Here is a 21,131-nt window from a genome sequence, read left to right as displayed (position 1 = left end):
ATACTGAAGTAACAAATGGCCAAATAACTAAAAGCTAGATTCTCTGAAATCCAAGTAATCAAGGTTATAAAAAAAATCCATATATATCTCTTACTTAACTGATTTCTTAAATAGGATATATCTGGAGCATCAGCCTATTCTTATTATACTTTATATAAGTGTATTATTACTAAGTACATTGCTCAGTTTATGTAACTTATCTGGTTAGGCTATTTTAAGAGGAATTTTGAAAATGTATTTATAATACTAGTCTTCTTTATCAGCAAGCTTGTATGAATTTAGGGAGAATATACCCAAGCTGAATAAAATCACATTCGTTCAATTCAAAATTTACCATGAAGTTCCTTTTATTGGAGGTTGAAAAAAATCTCTTTGTTTTCATAATATTACAAACTTAAAGTACATTGATTATCAAGTTCTGGAAAATATGCTGCAAATGTTTAATTGTTCCAAGCCTAAATCCAGGAAAACTTTTTTGGTTCAATCATCTTTATTAGCCTATCAGTGTTACATTTTGTGCATAATATCTGGTTGTCTTCTTAAAGGGACCTATTTTAGAACATCATGTTAATAGTAAAAAGTCAATTAAGATGGCTAAACCTCAACTGAACATTTTAATATTCTCTGAACAAGGCAAGCAGAGATTCAATCACTTTACAGATATTTAAGAGTAGTGTTCCAAAATAAAATAGCTAGGAAGCTGCTACAATTTAAAGCAGGGGAGGAAAAAATTTCATATTGGTCTTTTTTTGTATTCCAGCAAATTACGCTTTCACTTAACAGAAACAATGATATTGATATTTAAAAAATGCTTTGCTTTTTAAAATTTCTGAACTTCAATACAAATTAAAATAAAATAGTAGTGTTGAAGTCTTTTGGGAGACAAATAGCTAGCAGCGTAGCTGAGTCTTCTTATCAATAGTCAGTTCCAGGCTGGGTATAACCCTGACTGATGGGAGGAGGGTTACATGCATCATAAGGGTTAGGCCCAGTTGGAGGAGGGGTCATGATGCTTCCAGGAGGTGGAGTAAAACCTGGTCTTGGTTGAGAGACCCCAGGTTGGCTTGGAGCCATTCCAGGTTGTTAAGTAGGGGCCACAGTATAATTAGTAGGCTGAGAAGTTTGGGTGGTATAAGTTGGTGGAGGATAATTTCTCACCTGGTACAGCTGTGGTGGCTGAGCAGGAAGTTATTGAGGCTGACCAGGAAAGACAGGAGCCAGTGCCTGGGAAGTTGGTTGCTGGCCATATCCTTGGAAGTGCTGCAGTTGTTGGGGTCCAGTCTGCTGACTATAGCCTGCTGAATACTGAATACTATATTGTTGTGGTGGCTGCTGAGCACCATAGCCAGCCTATTGTTGGTATATTTGACCTTCAATCTGACCTGCTTGTGTCTACGCTTCTTCATATGGTGGCTGCTGTGACTGCTGCTTCCTGGTGGGTGAGCTGCTGAGGAAGAGAAAGCACTGCTATCAGGTGTTCCTGAAAGGTCTTCTGCAGGAGCACTGGGTGGCCCTGAAACCTGATCATCAGTTAAGCCAAGTACAGATATGACATCTTTATTGATTTCATCTTGTTTTTTTAAAGGTTCGAAGACTGCCATGCTTGCCATGCCTTGAGTAGATTGCTTTCCAGAAGAATCAGAAGCAGTAGGCTTTTCTTCCCTACTATCAACAGTAACATTTTCAAGAATATTGGTGGAAGGTCTTGGTTCTCCAGGTGGTTCCAAGCTATCCAATTAGTGATTAATTTTATTTTGAAGTTCTATCAGTTCTCGACAAAGATATTTCACCGGGCTTGATTCAAGGGGCCTTGATTTGCCATTAACAAACAATGCTAGTCTCAGTATCCTAGTACACTGAATTTCAAAGGAAAGGTCAGAACTATCAAAGATTGTGATAATATCTCCATTTTCATCTTTATGCTTTATTGTAACTTCATCATTACACAGAAGTTTTCCTCTGAAAAATCGTTGCATCACTAGCACCAATTCATCATAAATAATATCTCCATTATGAATGGGCATTTGTTGAATATATTCCTCAAGTCGAGTAATGATAATTAGCTTCCCACTTAGGTCCAACTGCCCATTCATGGTGGGCTCCAGGATGCTGTATGTATACAACTCAAGATAAAGATGGCTTATTGATGTCACTGCTGTCACCTTCCTGTGGGTCTTTCCTGGCTTTGCTGGTGTGAGGCTGCTGCTGCTGCTGCCTTACTTTGGGGCATCAGGGAAACTCTGCAGAAACGAATCTGATGGAGGGTCTGGACAAACTCCACCGGAGAGGCTTGCTGGCTGAAGCAGAAAGAGAGCCTGTCTCTTCTGAATCCTCCTTAAAAGGTTTCCAGTGATTAGATTAAGCGTCACTCATTGCAGAAGACACTCACCTTGGCTGATTACAAATGGAATCAGCTGTGAATGCAGCTGACATGATCATGATTTAATTTTATGAAATGTCTTCATCACAACAGTCAGGCCAGCACTTGCCCAATCAGACAAACAGGTACCACCACTTTGCCAAGTTGACACATGAACCTGACCATGACAGTCCACCCCTTGTCAACTTGGCAGCTATACATATCACCTTAAACCATACCTAATTTCTAAATGAATAAACAATAAAACACATTTTTTCTTTCATCTAACAACACTCAACTGTCCTGTATATAACTGGAAACACATTAAATCTCTCCAGAATAGGGTGCAAGTTCTTGGGTAATATTCATTCTTAAACTTGATATCTTAACACTTAAATAGTATAACATGAACAAAACAGCATTACAGTCCTCGTTTCTGTAACTGATCACATGGTTGTAGCTCATATTCATCACTACCTTCTTCCACTACCCATTCCATATTCCCTTTACCCCCAGCAAGCACTTCAGCTGGTTGTGGTTCTTTGCTTGGTGGGATGACCCAAACCTTCATTCCTGAAGTTTCAGAGCCATTGGTAGTCCTGCCTGGATTGGGTTGTTGCAGTTTTCCATTGATTTTAATCACAGGGCATGGTAGTACTAAAAGATGCCCTAGGGGATCTCCTATATTCCAGGAAAACTCTTCTTTACCTCCATTGTGTAGTTGAGGTCCTATTTCCCCCTGACAGTCAGGGTCAATCACCCCAGACAACAATGTAATCCCCTTTTTTGGCTTGTTGATCCAGGGGTATGAGTAGCCCAAGTGACCAGGTGGCAGCCTTAGATTTCAGTTCAATGGAATCATTGTTGTTTCTCCTGGTGGAAGCACTCCCCCTTTTGGAACTAAAACCTGTAGAACAGCAGAGCTCAGGGTTGCAGGGACAGGAAGCAAAAATTTTCCTAGTGGATCACTAGGGGTAAGGGTGAGTGGTACCACTCCTATTTCCACCCCTTGGTTCCTGGAACCATGGATCCTGGCTATGGGAGAAACAACACCATATAGCTGACACTGATGCAGAGCATATACAGCTTCCTGGAGAATATTACCCCAGTCCTTAAAGGTATTTCCACCTAGTTGGCACTGTTATTGAGTTTTCAAAAGGCCATTCCACCATTCTATTAATCCGGCTGCTTCTGGATGATGGGGAACATGGTAAGACCAGAGAATTCCATAAGCATGTGCCCATTCCCATACTTCATTTGCTGTGAAGTGTGTTGCTTGATCAGAAGCAATGCTGTGTAGAATACCATGACAATGGATAAGGCATTCTATAAGCCCACAGATGGTAGTTTTGGCAGAAGCATTGAATGCAGGGAAAGCAAACCCATATCCTGAGTATGTGTCTATTCCAGTTAGAACAAATCGCTGCCCCTTCCATGAAGGGAGAGGGCCAATGTAATCAACCTGCCACCATGTTGCTGGCTGGTCACCTTGGGGAATGGTGCCATATTGGGGACTGAGTGTGGGTCTCTGCTGCTGGCAGATTGGGCACTAAGCAGTGGCTGAAGCCAAGTCAGCCTTAGTGAGTGGAAGTCCATGTTGCTGAGCCCATGCATAACCTCCATCCCTACCACCATGACCACTTTGTTCATGAGCACATTGGGCAATGACAGGAGTTGCTGGGGGAAAGAGTCTGACTGCTATCCACAGAATGGGTCATCTTATCCACTTGATTATTAAAACCTTCCTCTGTTGAAGTCACTCTCTGGTGCACATTCACATGGGACACAGATATGTTCATGTTTTTAGCCCACTCAGAAAGGTCTATCCACATACTTCTTCCCCAGACCTCTTTGTCACCAACTTTCCAATTATGGTCTCTCCAAGTCCCTGATCATCTAGCCAAACCATTAGCAACAGCCCATGAGTCAGTATACAAATGCACCTCTGGTCAGTTTCTCTTCCAAGCAAAATGAACAACCAGGTGCACTGCTCAAAGTTCTACCCACTGCAGGCCACGGTGGCTCAGCAGGCAAGAGTGCTTACCTGCCAGGCCAGAGGACCCAGGTTCAGTTCCTGGTGCCTGCCTATGTAAAAAAAAAAAAGAAAGAAAAAAAAGGTTCCACCCACTGGGAGGATTTCCCCTCACCACTGTCCTTCAAGGACACTCCAGAAAGTGGGTTCTAGTGCTGCAGCTGTCCACTTTCGGGTGGTACCTGCATATTGTGCTGAACCATCTGTAAACCTGGCCAGAGTTTTCTCTTCCTCAGTCAATTCACTCTAAGGACTCCCCAAGAGGACATAGCTCTGGTCTGGAAAATAGAAGGTAATGTGGTAGGAGTGGAGACCATGGTCATTTGGGCCACTTCCTCATGTAACTTACTTGTGCCTTCAGGACCTGCTCTCACCCTATCTCATATATACCATTTCCATTTTACGATAGAGTGCTGCTGCATACGCCCAACTTTATGGCTTGGTGAGTCAGACAACACCCAGCTCATGATAGGCAACTCAGGTCTCATGGTAACTTGGTGGCCCATGGTTAAATGTTCAGTCTCTACTAAGGTCCAGCCTAGAGATTAGAAATAATAATAATAATAATCATAAAAATACTACAGAACAGGCTATGTTTGTTAATATTAGTTTTTTCCAATGATACCTTCACAATGGTAACCATAGTTGTCATGGTCAGGTTCATGTGTCAACTTGGCCAAGTGGTGGTACCTGTTTGTCTGTTTGGGCAAGTGCTGGCCTATCTGTTGCAATGAGAACATTTCATAGAATTAAGTCATGATCACATCAGCTGTATTCACAGCTGATTCCATTTGTAATCAGCCAAGGTGAGTGTCTTCTGCATTGAGTGATGCTTAATTTAATCACTAGAAGCCTCTTAACGAGGATTCAGAAGAGACAGGATCTCTTTCTGCTTCAGCCAGCAAGTCTCTCCTGCGGAGTTTGTCCAGACCCTCCATCGGAATCATCGGCTTCACAGCTTGCCCTGCATTTTTGGACTCTGCATTCCCATGGTTACGTGAGACACTTTTATAAATTTTACATGTGCAAGTGTTTCCTGTTGATTCTGTTTCTCTAGAGAATCCTAACTAATACAACTTGGTACCAGGAGTGGTTCTTAAGAAACAGAATCTGAAAAATGAGTTTTTATGAATGGTTTTCTACTCTGACTGGACTCAGAGGCACTAAGGACTCTGATCCCCATAATCAGAATGACACTGGCAATCCATAGAGTGAGTTGGCAAAAGATAGTCAAAATATCACCATTTGATTCTCCTAATGCTTCACTTGTACAAAGTCAGGCACTGGGGGATAATGTTTTTGATCCCTTTACAGAGTTTTGTGGAAATAAGAGGTATAGAGATGTTGGCTGGTTTTTGTTAGATACATTGGCTACATTAAGGAGTGAAAGGGATGGGCTTAAAGCTTCAAACGAGAAGCTTAAGTGCCGTTTGACAGATGTAGAAGTTTCTATGAGTATCCTGAAGGAAAATCTTATTTCCTGTAGCCATAGACTTGAGATCTCTGAAAATTAGACTCAGAATCTTATCGTTAGAGTAGCAACTTTACAACATAAACTGAAATCTCAACGTTGCATGGTGTCTGCTGTTAAAATGAGGGCATTGATTGGAAAGGAGTGGGACCCTGGAAAATGGGATGGTGACATATGGATTGATAATTCAACCTCGGGTGAGGTTGAAACCCTAGATCATGCTGAGTCTTCTCTAGAAAACCCTGTAATAGTCTGCCCTGAGGACATAGCTGCCCTACCTCCAGCCTGCCTTGAGGAGTTGGCCACCCAACCTCCTCCTGAAGAGATTAGCCCTAGAGTGATTAATCCTGTTTCACTACATGAAACTGCAAATGAATGCCCTAAAGCAAATGGCTAGGAAGATATTTCTAATTCTTTTCATGACCCACCCCCACTACCCCTCATTTCTTCCAGACCTATAACTAAACTAAAGTCCCAACAGGCCCCTAAAGGTGAGGTACTAATTTTGAGTGGGGACCTGAACAAGAAGAGGCTCTGCAACAGGTCCAGGCTGCTGTACAAGCTGCTCTGCCACTTGGGCTGCATGATCCAGCAGATCCAATGGTGCTGGAAGTGGCGGTGGCAAATAGAGATGCTGTTTGGAGCCTTTGGCAGGCCCCTATAGGAGAATCACAATGCAGACCCTAAAGATTCTGGAGTAAAGTCTTACTACCTGCTGCAGGTAGTAAGCCATCCCCCAATAACTGTTTGCAGCCATTTAAAGTATTATGTGCCCCAGAAAAGCCATGTTTTAATCTTAATTCAATCTTGTCAGAGCAGCCATTTATTTTAATTCTGATTCAGTTCTATAGGTTGGAAATGTTATTAAATTATCTCCATGGAGATGTGACACAGTTGTTGGTGTGACTTTTGATTAGATGTAGATGTGACTCCACCCATTCCAGGTGGGTCTTGATTAGTTTACTGTAATTCTTTAAAAGAAGAAATGACAGAAGCAACAGAGCTGACAGAGAGAGAGCCAACAGAAACTTTAGAGCTAACAGAGAGAACAGAGACACAGATGTTGGAGATGCTTGGAGCCCAACAGATGTTGCCATGAGATGTTAAGCAAGCCAGAACCTGGGAGAGCCAAGGGAAATCAAGAGATGAAAGCCAGCCCCATAGAAACAAAGTGGGGAATTCCTACAGGAACAGAGGTTGAAAGCAACAGAGCCCAGGAGCAAGAGGTCAGCAGATGCCAGCAGGTGACTACCCAGCTGACAGAGGTGTTCTCCACCCACTGACCTTTCTTAAACTAAGGTGTCTTTCCCTAGGTGCCTTGATTTGGACATTTCCATAGACTTAGAACTGTAAACTTGTAACTTATTAAATTCTCCTTTTAAAAAGCCATTACTGTTTTGGTATATTGCTTTCCAGCAGCTTTCAAACTAAGACACTGCTTTAGGTGGTTAGGCCTTGGGACAGGGATAGGTTGTTCAGATAGAATGAAGTCTGACTTGTTAAAAGTTTTATGTGTGGGAATTTATGGAATTTCGAGAGTTCCTATGCCCTTCTTTAACTATTTCCAATCATTAGATTTATTTTACTAAAAGTTGTGACCAGGACAATTGGAAAAGGTCTTTGCAACTCTCCCACAAATTTTTGCAGCTTTAGGGAAATTCCAGCAGTGATTTCTTTCTAATGTCTCAGTTTGTTTACAGTAACTATAAAACTAAGGTTTTGAATCTTGCCATTCAGAGAGTTTTTCTCTTTTACTTCAGAAGTATCCATTTATATAAAATTTAAATAAAGCTGCCTATTTATTTCTTAAGCAAATCCAATAGAGTTTTTTTTCATGGGCAGGTACTGGGAATTGAACCCAGGTCTCCAGCATGGCAGGTGAGAACGCTGCCTGCTGAGCCACTGTGGCCTGCCCTCCATTAGAGCTTTTTTTAAAAATAATTTTTTTATGTTGTTATTGCCATCTGAAGGTATGAGAAAATATATTGAACAGGAAGACAGACACAAATAGAAAGTTAGTTACACAAGAAACAGAAACAGAAACAGAAACAGAAAAATACTTTTGAGAGGGACAAATAAAGGATTGAATATATTATCTCATCCCATTTCTACCTTTTTGCAAAAACAATTTTAACTGTAATGTGGTTGTATTTTCATTTTAAATCATTTTGAGGCCAGTTTATGTTACAGAAATGTTCTAGCCTATCAAAGCTGCCAGAACGCAACACACCAGAGATGGATTGGTTTTTAATAAAAGGGGATTTATTTAGTTTAAAGTGTATAGTTCTTCAGAGGAAAGGCATCTAACTTTCAACTGAGGTTCTTTCTTACATTGGAAAGCATAGGGTGCTCTCTGCTGGCCTTCTCTCCAGGCCTCTGGGTTCCAACAACTTTCCCCAGGGTGATTCCTTTCTGCATCTCCAAAGGCCTGGGCTGAGCTGCAAGTGCTGAGATGAGGTACACTGAGCTGCTTGGGCTGTGCTACGTTGAACTCTCTCATTTAAGCATATAGCCAATTAAAGCAAACATCATTCATTGCAGCAGGCACACCTCTTAGTCAACTGCAGATGTAATCAGCAACAGATGAGGTTCACATACCATTGGTTCATGTCCACAGCAATAGAACTAGGCACTTTCACTTGGCCAAGTTGACACCTGAATCTAACTACCATAAGAAATAAATCTCTTTTTTAATAGACTCACAACAAAAATCTTCTCAATTTTCAATACAGCCCAAATGTTCCCTTTTAAAAAGAATTTCCAAAATCAATAACTAATTAGGACCATTTGGCCAATACACATATGCAGAGATGTATCAACTAACAAATTTAAATGGACACTTAACACTTATTATATTTAATAAATATTAGAGCAGCTAGAAGTAAAACTCTAAAATTGTGGAAATGTAACCTGTACCAAACTCTGAAATCTGTTCTGCAACTAATTGTTGTGCTGTGCTTTGAAATTTATTGCTTTTTGTATATATGTCATTTTTCACAAAAAAAGAAAAAAAGTTGATGATGATGATAAAAAAATATTTATTCCTTCTAGCCTTCTATATTTTGGAGCAGCTAGAAGAAAAAAATCTGAGTTGATGGTATGGTAACCCATGACAAAGTCTGTGATCTGTCCAGGTAACACACTTGCCAGTGCTAAAACAAGCCTACTTAATTTTATTTTTTTAGGAGTAAACTCAACAGACAAATTTAAGTCAGGGCTTCAAACCCCATACAGCATGGTACCCAGAAAACAGAAAGGTGTAGAGGTCAGAGTTAGGGGATCATTCTGGAAGCAGGACCAGGCCTTAAAGCCAGGTCCAAGGGGACTTGAACTGCCATATTTACTACCCAATTTACTTTTTTTTTTTTTTTGGCATGAGCAGGCTCCAGGAATTGAACCCAGGTCTCCAGCATGGCAGGCGAGAACTCTGCCACTGAGCTACCGTTGTGCCACCCCACCCAATTCACTTTTACTTCCTGTTGACCAACTCATCCAGTTGTCTGGACATGGAACTGGAAATGGTTTCTCTCTATGAAGCTTTTTAAAGCACCAAAATTCTCTGGAGTGCCAACAGAACAGAGAAACTCCAGTTGCCAAACCTCTAGACTAAATTGAGTCCAGTGGCCATGAAAGGCTTGGTTACCTGGTGTTTTAGTTTGCTAGCTACTAAAATGCAATATACCAGAAACAGAACAGCTTTTTAAAAGGGAAATTTATTAAGTTGCAAGTTTACAGTTCGAAGGCTGTGAAAAATGTCCAAATTAAAGCAAAGCTATAGAAATGTCCCATTTAAGGAATCCAGGGAAAGATATCTTGTTGGTTCAAGAAGACTGATGATGTTCAGGATTTCTCTCTCAATTGGAAAGGCACATGGTGAATGTGGTGACATCTGCTAGATTTCTCTCCAAGTTTCTTGTTTCATGAAGCTCCCCTGGGGACATATTCCTTTATCTCCAAAGTTCTCTGACTGTATGGGCTCTGTTGCTCTTGTGACTCTAAAGCTTTTTCCAAAATGGTTCCCTCTTTTAAAGGATTCCAGTAAAGTAATCAAGACCCACGTGGAATGGGTGGAGTTACATCTCCCTCTAATCAAAGGTTGATTCCCGCAACTGGGTGTGTCACACATCTGCAGAGATAATCTAATCAAGGTCCCAACCTACAATGCTGAATAGGGATTAAAAGAAAATGCCTCCATGAGATGGATCAGGATTAAAACATGGCTTTCCTATGGTACATAATTCTTCAAGTCAGCACACCTGGCTTATCTGCTGCACTAGGGCTCCAGAGCCTCAGGCATCCATCCCATCTGGAGGATCCCCAAATTGTTACCAGAAAAAGGCAGTGAATTCTTTTGCTCAATGTGCTCAAGTGACCAATTCCTGAGACAACAAGGTTTCAAAGAGAGAAAAAATTTATTAGTAATCAATTAGTAGGAGAGCAGATGGCCTATCAGCCCAAAATCTGTCTCTCAGAGCTGCAGTAATTCTGATAGTTTTATAGAATTAAAAGATGGGGAGGTTTAGAATAATGAGTACAGCAGCCCCACTGTTGAATAGGAGGTGATCTAATTATTGAGCATGCGCAGGCTGGTTGATTACATGCTTAGTCACAGAACGTATGTAAGAAAATGGCGGCATGAATGTGATGATGAGTGCGATTTTAGTATAATAATGTGGTATAGGTGACTTGTAGGTTAAAGTCTCAGCTACTGCACATGTCAGGCGGACCCATTTTGGTTAGATCCAGTCTCAGTTATCAAGATAACTTTGGACTTGGGGTGGATTAGCTCTAAGCTGACCCAAGACCCTTCATTAATAAACATTAAGGACTGTCTTTAGTGATTACAATACTCTAAAGTTGAAAAACTGGATAAATGGGGACAAATGAAGGTTAGTCACAAGGTTTTTACAATCACAAGGGCGGAAGATTAAGGCTATACAATCATTATCAGAGATTAAGACAGCTGGATTACAATTTAGAGATTTCAGTTGCTTTTCTCTGTCTACTCCAATACACCAAAAAGCAAAAAGGAATATTTATATTATGATTCAGTCATCAAAATCATGCTTTAAATCTTAATTTCTTGATTACACTAATTCCTAAAGAGCTCTGACTTCTCCCTGGCTCATATTCTACATCATCATTATCTATCAGAGTTTTTCAATCTTGTATTGCTGATATTTGGGGCAGGATTATTCTTTGGTGTGAGGGGCTGCCCTCACACCAAATCTACATTGCAGATTATTTAGCAGCATCCCTGGCCTCTACTCACCAGGTGCCAGCAGCGTCCCCTCCAAACCCTTGCCCAGTTGTGATAACCAAAAATGTCTTCAGACACTGCCAAATATCTCCTGGGGGTGGAGATGGGGGACTACCCTCCCCATTGAGAACCAATGTTCTGTGTTTAAATGCTCATGATTTTACCTGGAAACTGTGAAAGCTTCCTAACTCCATGGCCCTCATCTTGAATCGCTCCGATCTGTCCTTTAATGCTTTTGCTTGAGCACAAATCAGACTATGGCTTTTTCTCTGCTTTGATGCGTTCTCATGGCCTCTTGAACAAAATTTAAATGATGTAATTTGGCATTAAAGATCTCTTACAGCCAGGCTCAATCTCTCCCCTCCCTCCGGCTTCCCACCCTCACCCTGCTCCCCCACCACAGGCTCCGGCCATTCAGTCATCATCACACTGGGCTCGGGCTTGTTGGAGCCTCCTGCCTTTGCCTGTATAGGTCTCTCTGCCTGGAAAGCTCTTCTATCTCACCTAGGAACTCTTTTCTTTTAAGGCTCAGCACAAAATCCACCTCCCTTCAACCCTTGAGAGTTGTGTTCTTTCCTCTCTGACTCCCGGGTACTTGCCCCTTTCCATCTTTATTGCACTTCTCACACTGTTTCCTAACTATTTGTTCACAAATCTGTCTCTTCTTCTGCTTCCTTGGGGTCAGGGCCTGTCCCTGAATTTATTCAAATATAAAGAGAACAGCACAGCACCTGGCATATTGTGGTTGCCCAGGTTTTGTTTTCAAAATGAATGCATGAACGGATCTTGTGGATAAGGAAGATGGGGGAAAACTTAGAGACCTAGATGCCAGAAAAGTTTTGATTAATTTCCAGGTGGCATTCAAATAAAGAAACTTGCTAGATGAGGCACTTTCCACCAGGTGGCTATTAGGATGGCTACAGGGACAGGCTCTAAGGGTGCCCTCAAAGGATATTGTCACCTGGGACAAAGAGTCTCTGTATATTGCAGGGGCCTTAAGACAAGAACAGCTGAGAGCGGTTTGGGTCAGAGCCACCTCCATGGGGTGCGACTTGCAGAGTAACGCAAAGCCCCTCACTCAGAAGGGCCCTGCCCTTGCTTTAATGCTCTGATGTCACTATCCTGACAGTCTTTATACTTTTTGAACACAGGCTCTGAATTTTCATTTTATACTAGGCCCTGCGGAGTTATATAGCTGATACTGATTTGGGTTTAGAAGGTTTAAGAAGTGGTGGGGCTGGGAGACAGGGTGGAGGGTGAGAAGACTAGTCTATGGTAGAGAATGGAGTTAGATTATAGGATTGATAAAATTAAGGGTGAGGCTGAATATCCAGAGGAACCTGAGGTCAGATATCAGGAAGAGAAGTTCCAGGCAGGTTGGTGGCAGCAGCAAAAATTCAACAGGTTAATTGAGGCCAAAGTCTCAGATAACTGCTTCTGGTTTAACTCTTGCTGGCTCCAATTCCCAGCTCAGGGTTTTTTTTCCTTTTAGCTCTAGGCATCTTATAGACGCTGAAGACTTCAATTTGTTGAAGTAGCAAGTGCTAGACAAGGGGTTATTTCTGTAAATGCAAATGGCTATTTGCAAGGATATAGCACCTGGGGCTGGAGAGAGGCTGGGGACTATAGGAGCAAGACTTAAGGTGCCACTTTGAGTTAGTTCATCCTATTCTTGTACTAGGAGGCAACATTGGAGCAGGAAACCCTTAGGCTATTCAAAAACAGTGGACTCTAGTCTAATTCCACCATCATCAAACTGTAGGGAGAGCCTGACAGGCTCATCACACAACTGAAGTTATGCCCCAGCTCTCTTCCAGCTTCTGGACTTCGTTTTCCCTTCTTCTTTTGCTAGAGCCTGTGGGATTTTATAAATAGCAAGAAAAAGAAAAAATATATACTATCATACATTATTCACATCAGTATAGGGATGGATGGGGCTCAGGCAAGGAGTGCAGATCAAGTAGCCAGAACCAGAACCAAAGTCTTGAGGATAGGATGAGGCTTAATAAGCAATAAGGAGACGAGGCTTGGAGGCTTGAGAGCCCTTTGGCTCTGTAGGATTGGGACCCACATGGCACATGCCAGATTTGAAACCTTGTTCTCTGGTTGATTTTTTTTTTCTCCATTAGGATTTGGTAAAGTTTCTTTACAAGAACAAATACAAAAACAAACAAACAAGTTTCAACTTTTTTGAGCTGCTGCTAAAGGGAAGTGAGGTGTGGTCTGTGCTTATGTGAAGCAGGCCACACTGGCAGGAAACCCTAACGAGGCAACACTGAGGAGACAAAGCAGATGTTACTGTCCGCTCTTCTCTACTGTTAGGAGAGTGAGAAGCTCTGGACTTTATTAAAGAACAAATACTAATAACCACAGCCATCCTTCCCTGAGAGCCTGTGCCAGGAACTTCGCATACATTATCTTGTTTAATCGTGAGGACAATTCTGCAAGAAAGGCATTGTCTCTGAGGTTGCACAACTAGTAAATGGCAGAACCAGAATGTGAACCTGAGGCTCTCTGGTTCTAAAACCTGCAACCTTTCCCTGTGTCGAGAAATATAAAGAGGTGTGTCTTTCAAAGGGCAATGGATGCTTTTCTCTACAAACAAGTCATCTTGACCCTTCTACTTTCTTTGCCCTCTTGGTCTAGGCACTCCTTCAAAATATGTGGCTGGAAAGTAGCTTTTGAGTCTATACTAAAATGGATGTTTGAGGGGAAAAAAGACTACTGTACCATCATTATGTCCGCACCTTTGCTTATACATGTTTTTAAAAAGCTTTAAACAAATATTAGACCTTGAGTATCCCTTTAACCATCTCAGTGTTACTGTAATTTATCCTTGAAGGTAAACCCCAAGTTAGAAAAATTAGCTTTGCGTAGGGATTAGATATTTTTGCACCTAAGTAGGTGCTTAATCTCTTATTTTAAGATGATGGAATCTGTCTGGTATAAACCCAGATTCCATTCATTGGAGATCACCTCCACAAGCTCAGACCCTTGTCCCTGCCCAACAGCACCACAGGGTGGTGGGTTTATTGAGCTCTCAAGCTCCAGGAAGTTTACCTTAGTAAAGAAACAAACCAGGTCTGCTCCATGCAAACTCCAAAGCTAAAGAGAGAGGAAAATAAAGATGATATGTATGATTGTATTTATAGAGTGTCCACAGGGAGCGTAGTAAGAGAATGGAGACGAATTCCTACAGCACTGGCCATTTGGCAAATGCTGCTCTAAGTGCTTACATACATTATTTCATTTCACCTTCCCAGCAATCCTCTGAGAAAAGCTTTTTTATAATCCCATTTTACAGATGAGGAAAACCATACCTGAAACATCTAATTCTTCCTTGTCAGGGAGAGTCCTGAGCCGGCCTCACCCAGAGACCTTTGCAGAAGCACCTTATTTTCTAACATCTGACAGTGAATGGTCTGGGTTAGACCCTGGCTCCAGGCCAATAATAAGTGGTTTTTAAGCACCATCAAGATAAAAGACCAAGTTGGGCTCAAGTTATCTGATGACAGTGGGCCTTGAGCCTAACTTAAGAAGACAGATGCTTTATTTTACTCATGGGTAGGGACAAGGGGAGGGTAGAATTACTGGTGCTGTATTCACTCCCCATTCTAGATGAGTTTTCAGATGCTGGGGCAGCTGAGGGAGCTAAAGGACCCTTCACTACTGTAGGTTTAATGGTGTACCAGAAGGAATGTCTGGTGGTTTCACACACTGAGAAGCTTCTCATTTATGTGTGTCTACTGGAGTTTCACCAGGATCCCTGGAAGGATGAAACTGACTTTACAGCATGTGAGCAGAGCAGAATGGCCACTGCCCAATGTGGGTGTGCAGTGCAGGGGAATTAGCAGGTTGCCTTTGTTTTGGCTATAATTCTAGGGCTTCTCTAGAAGATGATGAACTAGTATTTTTCATAGGTCCTACCAGATTTGGAGATTTGTGAGCTCTCATGGTAGGAAAGGCCTAGCTGTCCCAGGGCTTGACACTTGGCCAAAGAAGCAACATTTTGGCTGTGTTAGGGACTATTTGTCATTCGGTTGCTTAATCCCACTTAGGGATCCCTATACCAAAAATATCCCCCTGAGTTTCTCTCGTCACTGGGTTCTTCTGGTACTCAGGGAATGGGCCATGATCCTGCCTTTCCTATTTTTTTTTGCAATTGTCTCTCAGACTGTGATATAATTAACAAGGCATAGGATGCTCAGAGTTTCTTTCTGTTCCAGAAGCATGAGCTCCATCATGCTCCTAGGTCTCAAGTGAACAAAGAAGCAAAGGTCTTTCTTTGCTTCCATGGTCTTTGGAGGTTTGGTTACTAAGGAAAACAAGGAAGATATACAAAGCCTGGAAGTCACCCACTGGATTAGAGATTTGACTGGACTCGAGATTTGACTGGGCAAATGGTGATGAAGGAGACTATGAAGATCTTAGTGACATTGTAAGTGGGCTCTGAGGCTCATCTACAGAGAGGACTCAAAGTTTAACTCACTTGGACCAAATCCACACAGTGCAGTGGTTCTCTTCCTTGATTACACATTGGAATCACCTGGGGAGAGCTTTAATAACTATTGATGCTCTGGGATTCCAACCCCAAAGATTCTTATTTAATTGATATGAAGTGGGACCTGGGCTTCTGGGTTTTTATAAGGTCCCTCACTGATTCTAAAGTGCAGCCAAGATTAAGAACCAATCTCAGTAGATATAAGTGCGCATATAAAGGCGCTCTGACTGCATTTGGAGAAATTCATTTTGAAGTTTAGTCAAAACAGAAATAATACATTAAGCTCAAGCCTCTATCTTCAAAATCCTTGATTCTAAGGAACTGAATTCTTCACTTACTTCTGGTGAAGGGGCAGCCTGGCAAGAATCAATGATGAGTACAGTCAGGTAGTCAAACAAAGAGCCAGCTGTCCAAGAGGAAAGGGCCTGATGGGGGCCAGGGAGAATGGGAAAGTGGGAACAGGTTGACCCCACTCTAATCTCTGCCACTTCATTTACCATGTCTGTCAGGCCAGAACTTTTGCTTGGAGTCACAATTCGCCATCTTTAGAATTAAGGGCATACATTTGCTGAGTTCCCTGCCTCTATGCTAGGCTAATTAAAGGTGAGGAATCTTCTGCATACCTGGGTAGGATGGGCCAGGTGAATAATAAGTTGAGATGTTGAAATTGGCAGAAGGATGGACATGACTCATACAGACTAGGATCTTGGGGACCTTCTCTAATGATCAGGTCCAGACTCAACTTGGCTTTCCCCTCACTCTATTTTGATCATCCTGTGAATCTGTAGAAAACTAGGGTAAGTCTGGTTAGCTGGATCAAGAAACCAACCTTACTATTGGTGTTTTTGTCTTTCTGGAAAATAGAGAAGTGTATAATGCACTTGCTTGTCTATCTATAAATAGTACAAGGAAGCTTACAAAAATATGAACAATGGCTACCTCAGGGATGTAAAATTGTGGGTAATTTTAGGCTTTTTGTTAATGCTTTTCTATACTTCCAACGTTCTCCAATGGACATGCATTTTTTTATAATCAGAAAAAAGCAAAAGAATCTGTCACAAAATCACTATGATCAAGAAGCCCAATGAACTGATTACTCTGAAATAAAGGATCTATATTATATGGAAAAGATAGGAAGAAATTCTATCAAAATATTATTCGTAGAGGGTGCATGGGTGGTTCCGTGGTAGAATGCTTGCTTTCCATGCAGGAGACCCGGGTTCGATTTCCGGACCATGCAGTCCCCCCATCACCGCCAAAAAAAAAGAGAAAGAATATTATTTGTAGTTATTGCTGGATTGTTAAGCTCTTTAGGGTCCTAGATTGCCCCAGAATCAGAAGATTCGGGAACCTCAAGTCCTGCTTTGGAGCTGGTTCTGTAGCCCTAGAATGCAGCAAAGTCTTTGTGCTGAAAGAGAAACAATGGTAGACATCCCAGAGAAATGCGCACTCATAATTCTCCTCACTTGCAGTCTGGTGAAATTTCTTCAGATATTGGATTAGATTCTGCCATTCCTCCAAGTAAAAACAGACTTCCATGTCCTCAAACGGTAATCAAAACAAGTTATGAATAAAAACCATCAGCTATCTTCATGAGATGGGCAGCTGAGAGTCACATCCTTTCCTCCCATATTCATGTCAGTTTTTAAACCAAAAAATATTTCCCTCTCCATTCTGAATGCAAAGAAACAAAGACTTTGCTTGCCAGTGGCCACTCGCATCACATACCATGAGGTTATCAGACCTTCTGTGCCAGGTGCTATGCTAAGTGCTTTGCATGTACTATTTTATTTACTTCTTATTACAACCCACCCAGTGAGGGAGGCCCTATCGTTATCATCATCTACAGACGAAGAAAAAGGCTTACAAGCTTGGGGAAATGCCAGAGCCAGGAAATCACCCCACAATGGCACTCAGGTTCTGAGCCTGCTTACCCCAATCACCCTCTACTGCCCTAGGTGGGGAGATCCAGATACAAAAACAAATATCATAAAATTGTCAGGTGTTGAGACTGAGGGATGTACAGAGTACAGAGGAGGGAGCAGTCCACTCTACCAGACGTGGGACAGCGGGTTGAAGAAATGTTTCTAGAGGAGGTGGGCCTTTGAACTGGGTTTTGAATGATGAGTGGGGCCAATGATTGTTTATGAAGGGAATAGACAGAGGTGGTGAGAGGGTTATTATAGGCTGAAGAAATGATGCTAGCTGCAGGTCCAATAGCATAGGAATCTATCAATAGAAGAATGGACAAACTGATTGTAGTATTTTCACACAAATGGAATATTAGTAACAAAAAGGAATGAACTGATATTGATACATGCAACATGGATAAGCCTCAATAACATTATGCTAGTGAAAGAAACCAGATAAAAAAAGATGAAATACTGTATTTTTTTACCATAGAAAGTTTTAGAAGAGGCAAAAAGAAAAAAAAAAAATTGGAATGGTGGTTGCCTCAGGGCATGGGGGTGGGGATTGATGAGGAAGAGGCCTGCGAGAACCTTCCAGATTTGATAGTAATATCCTAACAAGGGTTTGGGTTACATGAGTGTATGCATTTGTAAATACTCACCAAATGGTACATGTAGGTAGGTTGAATAATGGTGTCCTAGGACATCCCATCCAAATTCTTGGAACCTGTGTTACCTTATAAGGCATAAGGGACCTTATTCTATGTTACCTTGTTCTATGTTATAAGGTAACATATTATATATTATCTTATATAATATATTATATGTTACCATATAATATTATATATTATACCATATAATATATATAACATATTATATGTTACCTATGTTACCTTATTCTATGTTATAAGGTGACATAGAATAAGGTATTCTATGTCACCTTATAAGGCATAAGGGACTTTGCAGATGTGATTGCATTAAAGATTCGGAGGTGGGGAATTATTCCATATTATTCGAGAGGGCCTGATGTAATCATAGTGGTCCTTATAAGAGGAAATCAGTAATAGGAAAAAATTATGGAGCAAGAGATTGGAGTGACATGGGCAAGAAGTCGTGACCCTGGGAAGTCTCTAGAAGGTAAGAAAAGGGGAGGAAATGGATTCTCTCTTCAGAGCCTCCAGGCGAGAGGCTGATTCCTTGATTTTAACCTAGTCAGACTTGATCTTGGATTTTTGACCTCCAGGACCACAAGAGAGTAAATTTATGTTGTTTTAAATTACTATATATGTCGTAATTGGTTACAGCAATAAAAAATGAATACAGTGTATTAGATTTGTGCATTTCTTGTATGTTAATTTTACCTCAAAAAAAAAAAAGAGAACTGAATTTGAAATGCATAAAAAATAAACAGACATACGGATAGATGGATAGATATGTCTTAAAGCAAATACAACCAAATTTTATTTGTAGGGTCCTGGTGGTGGATATATGGATGTATTGTAGATATTCTGTAACATAGTTTTTGACTCTTGTGCATTCTTGAAAACATTCACAATGACATTTTGGCAGGGAAAGGCAGGGGCTTGAATCCTAACAGAGTGTTTAGAAACTATGAGAGCAGTTCTGCGCAGCTAGGTGAGCTCTCCAGGTGGGAGTGGGGAGCACAGCCAGTAAATATGCTGGAGAGAAGGCCCAAAGCTCTATGGAGGAAAGGTGGGACTTGATCCTGAGGCAATGAGTAAGCAAATACACGTTTTAAATAAGGAATAACAGAACCAGATTTGCATTTTCACCTCATTTCACAATTCACATCCCAAACAGCTGTGTGTTAGTTTAGAAGCTGTCAGAATGTTATATATTGGAAATGGAATGGCTTTTATAAAGGGGAATTTAGTAAGTTACATGTTTACAGTTCTAAGGAAGTGAAAGTGTCCAAATTAAGGTACCAACGAGAGATTACCTTCATTCAAGAAAGGCCAAGGGGTCAGTGTTCTAGTTTGCTAGCTGCCAGAACGCAACACACCAGAGATGGATTGGCTTTTAATAAAAGGGGATTTATTTCATTAGTTCTGCAGAGGAAAGGCAGCTAACTTTCATCTGAGGTTCTTTCTTACGTGGGAAGGCACAGGAAGATATCTGTTGGCCTTCTCTCCAGACCTCTGGATTCCAACAACTTTCCCCTGGGTGATTCCTTTCTGCATCTCCAAAGGCCTGGGCTGAGCTGCGGAGTGCTGAGATGAGGTATGCTGAGCTGCTTGGGCTGTGCTACGTCACGCTCTCTCATTTAAGCATCAGTCAATTAAGTCAAACATTATTCATTACAGCAGGCACGCCTCTTAGCCAACTGCAGATGTAATCAACAACACATGAGGTTCACGTGCCACTGGCTCATGTCCACAGCAACAGAACTAGGTGCCTTCACCTGGCCAAGTTGACAACTGTATCTAACTACCACAGTCAGGAACACCTCTGATCAGCTGGGTAGTCATGTGGCTGGCATCTGCTGGTCCCTGGTTTCTGGGCTCCACTGCCTCTATTCCTGTGGAGGTTCCTCACTTTGCTTCTCCATTGCTGGCTTTCATCTCTTGGCTTCCCTTGGCTTTCTCCAGGTTCTGGCTTGCTTAACATTTCATGGGACCATCCGCTGTGCTCCAAGCATCTCCAAACATCTGGGTCTCTGTTCTCCACGTGTCTGCATCTGTGTCAGCTCTACTGTGAAGTTTCTGTTGGCTCTGAGGCTTCTGTGGTTTCTCTAGGCTCTGTCATTTCTGAGGTTTCTCCAAAATGTTTCCTCTTTTAAAGGATTCCAGTAAACTAATCAAGGCCCACCTGGAATGGGTGGAGTCAAATTGCCACCTACTTAAATTGGATGTGTCACATAGTAGAGAAAGTCTAATCAAAAGATTCCAACCTACAGTATTGAATCAGAAACACATGATTGGATCAGGATTAAAACATGGCTCTTCTAGGGTACATAAGACTGTCAAACCCGCATAAGCTGTTAACTTGTTATGAAATGTAGCTTGTTAGGAAAGGAATTAGAAGAGTTAATTCAGTGCCAGTCAGGGGACTCCTTCCCTGTGTGTCTGCCTCACTATTGGCAGATGGGAGCGAAGCTCAGAGCTCTTTCAGGAACAGATATAGATTTGAGAGCTCACAGTTTGTAGAAAAAGGGTAGTTATTCTAGCCTCACTTTTAAGATCTATTCATTCTTGGGGGGTAATCTACATGCATAAAAAATATAAAATCCTTGTATAGACTAATTACCTGAAGTGTTCATTCAGTGAAATGATTAAGAAGAAGCCGAGGATCAGGTGTCTAGTGGTCTGGCCTCAAATCTCAGTTATGACCTTCCTAGCTGTGTGCTCTTGGGCAAGTTCTCTGAGCTTGGTTTCCTATTTGTAAAATGGGAATAAACTGGTCAGTGTTTCATAGGATTGTTGTGAGGATTCTAATTAATAATGCATGTAAGTTTCTGGAATAGTGCCTGGAACCCATTGCTCAACTGATGTCCAGCATTGTAATTATTATCTATCTACTCAACAAATAGCATGGAAGTAGAACTTATGAAACTTGCACTTATGTCATTCCTCCAATA

The 21,131-nt window shown here is 41.5% G+C and overlaps 1 pseudogene; it reads right to left on the bottom strand.

Annotated features, from left to right (window-relative positions):
- Nucleotides 1–915: 915 nt before the first annotated feature.
- LOC143682312 (protein TFG pseudogene) lies at nt 916–2,093 on the bottom strand (annotated as a pseudogene).
- Nucleotides 2,094–21,131: the final 19,038 nt, after the last annotated feature.

This window comes from Tamandua tetradactyla, chromosome 1 (genome assembly GCF_023851605.1).
Source record: "Tamandua tetradactyla isolate mTamTet1 chromosome 1, mTamTet1.pri, whole genome shotgun sequence".
Classification (NCBI taxonomy): domain Eukaryota; kingdom Metazoa; phylum Chordata; class Mammalia; order Pilosa; family Myrmecophagidae; genus Tamandua; species Tamandua tetradactyla.
This window is presented reverse-complemented; position numbering and strand designations above follow the sequence as displayed.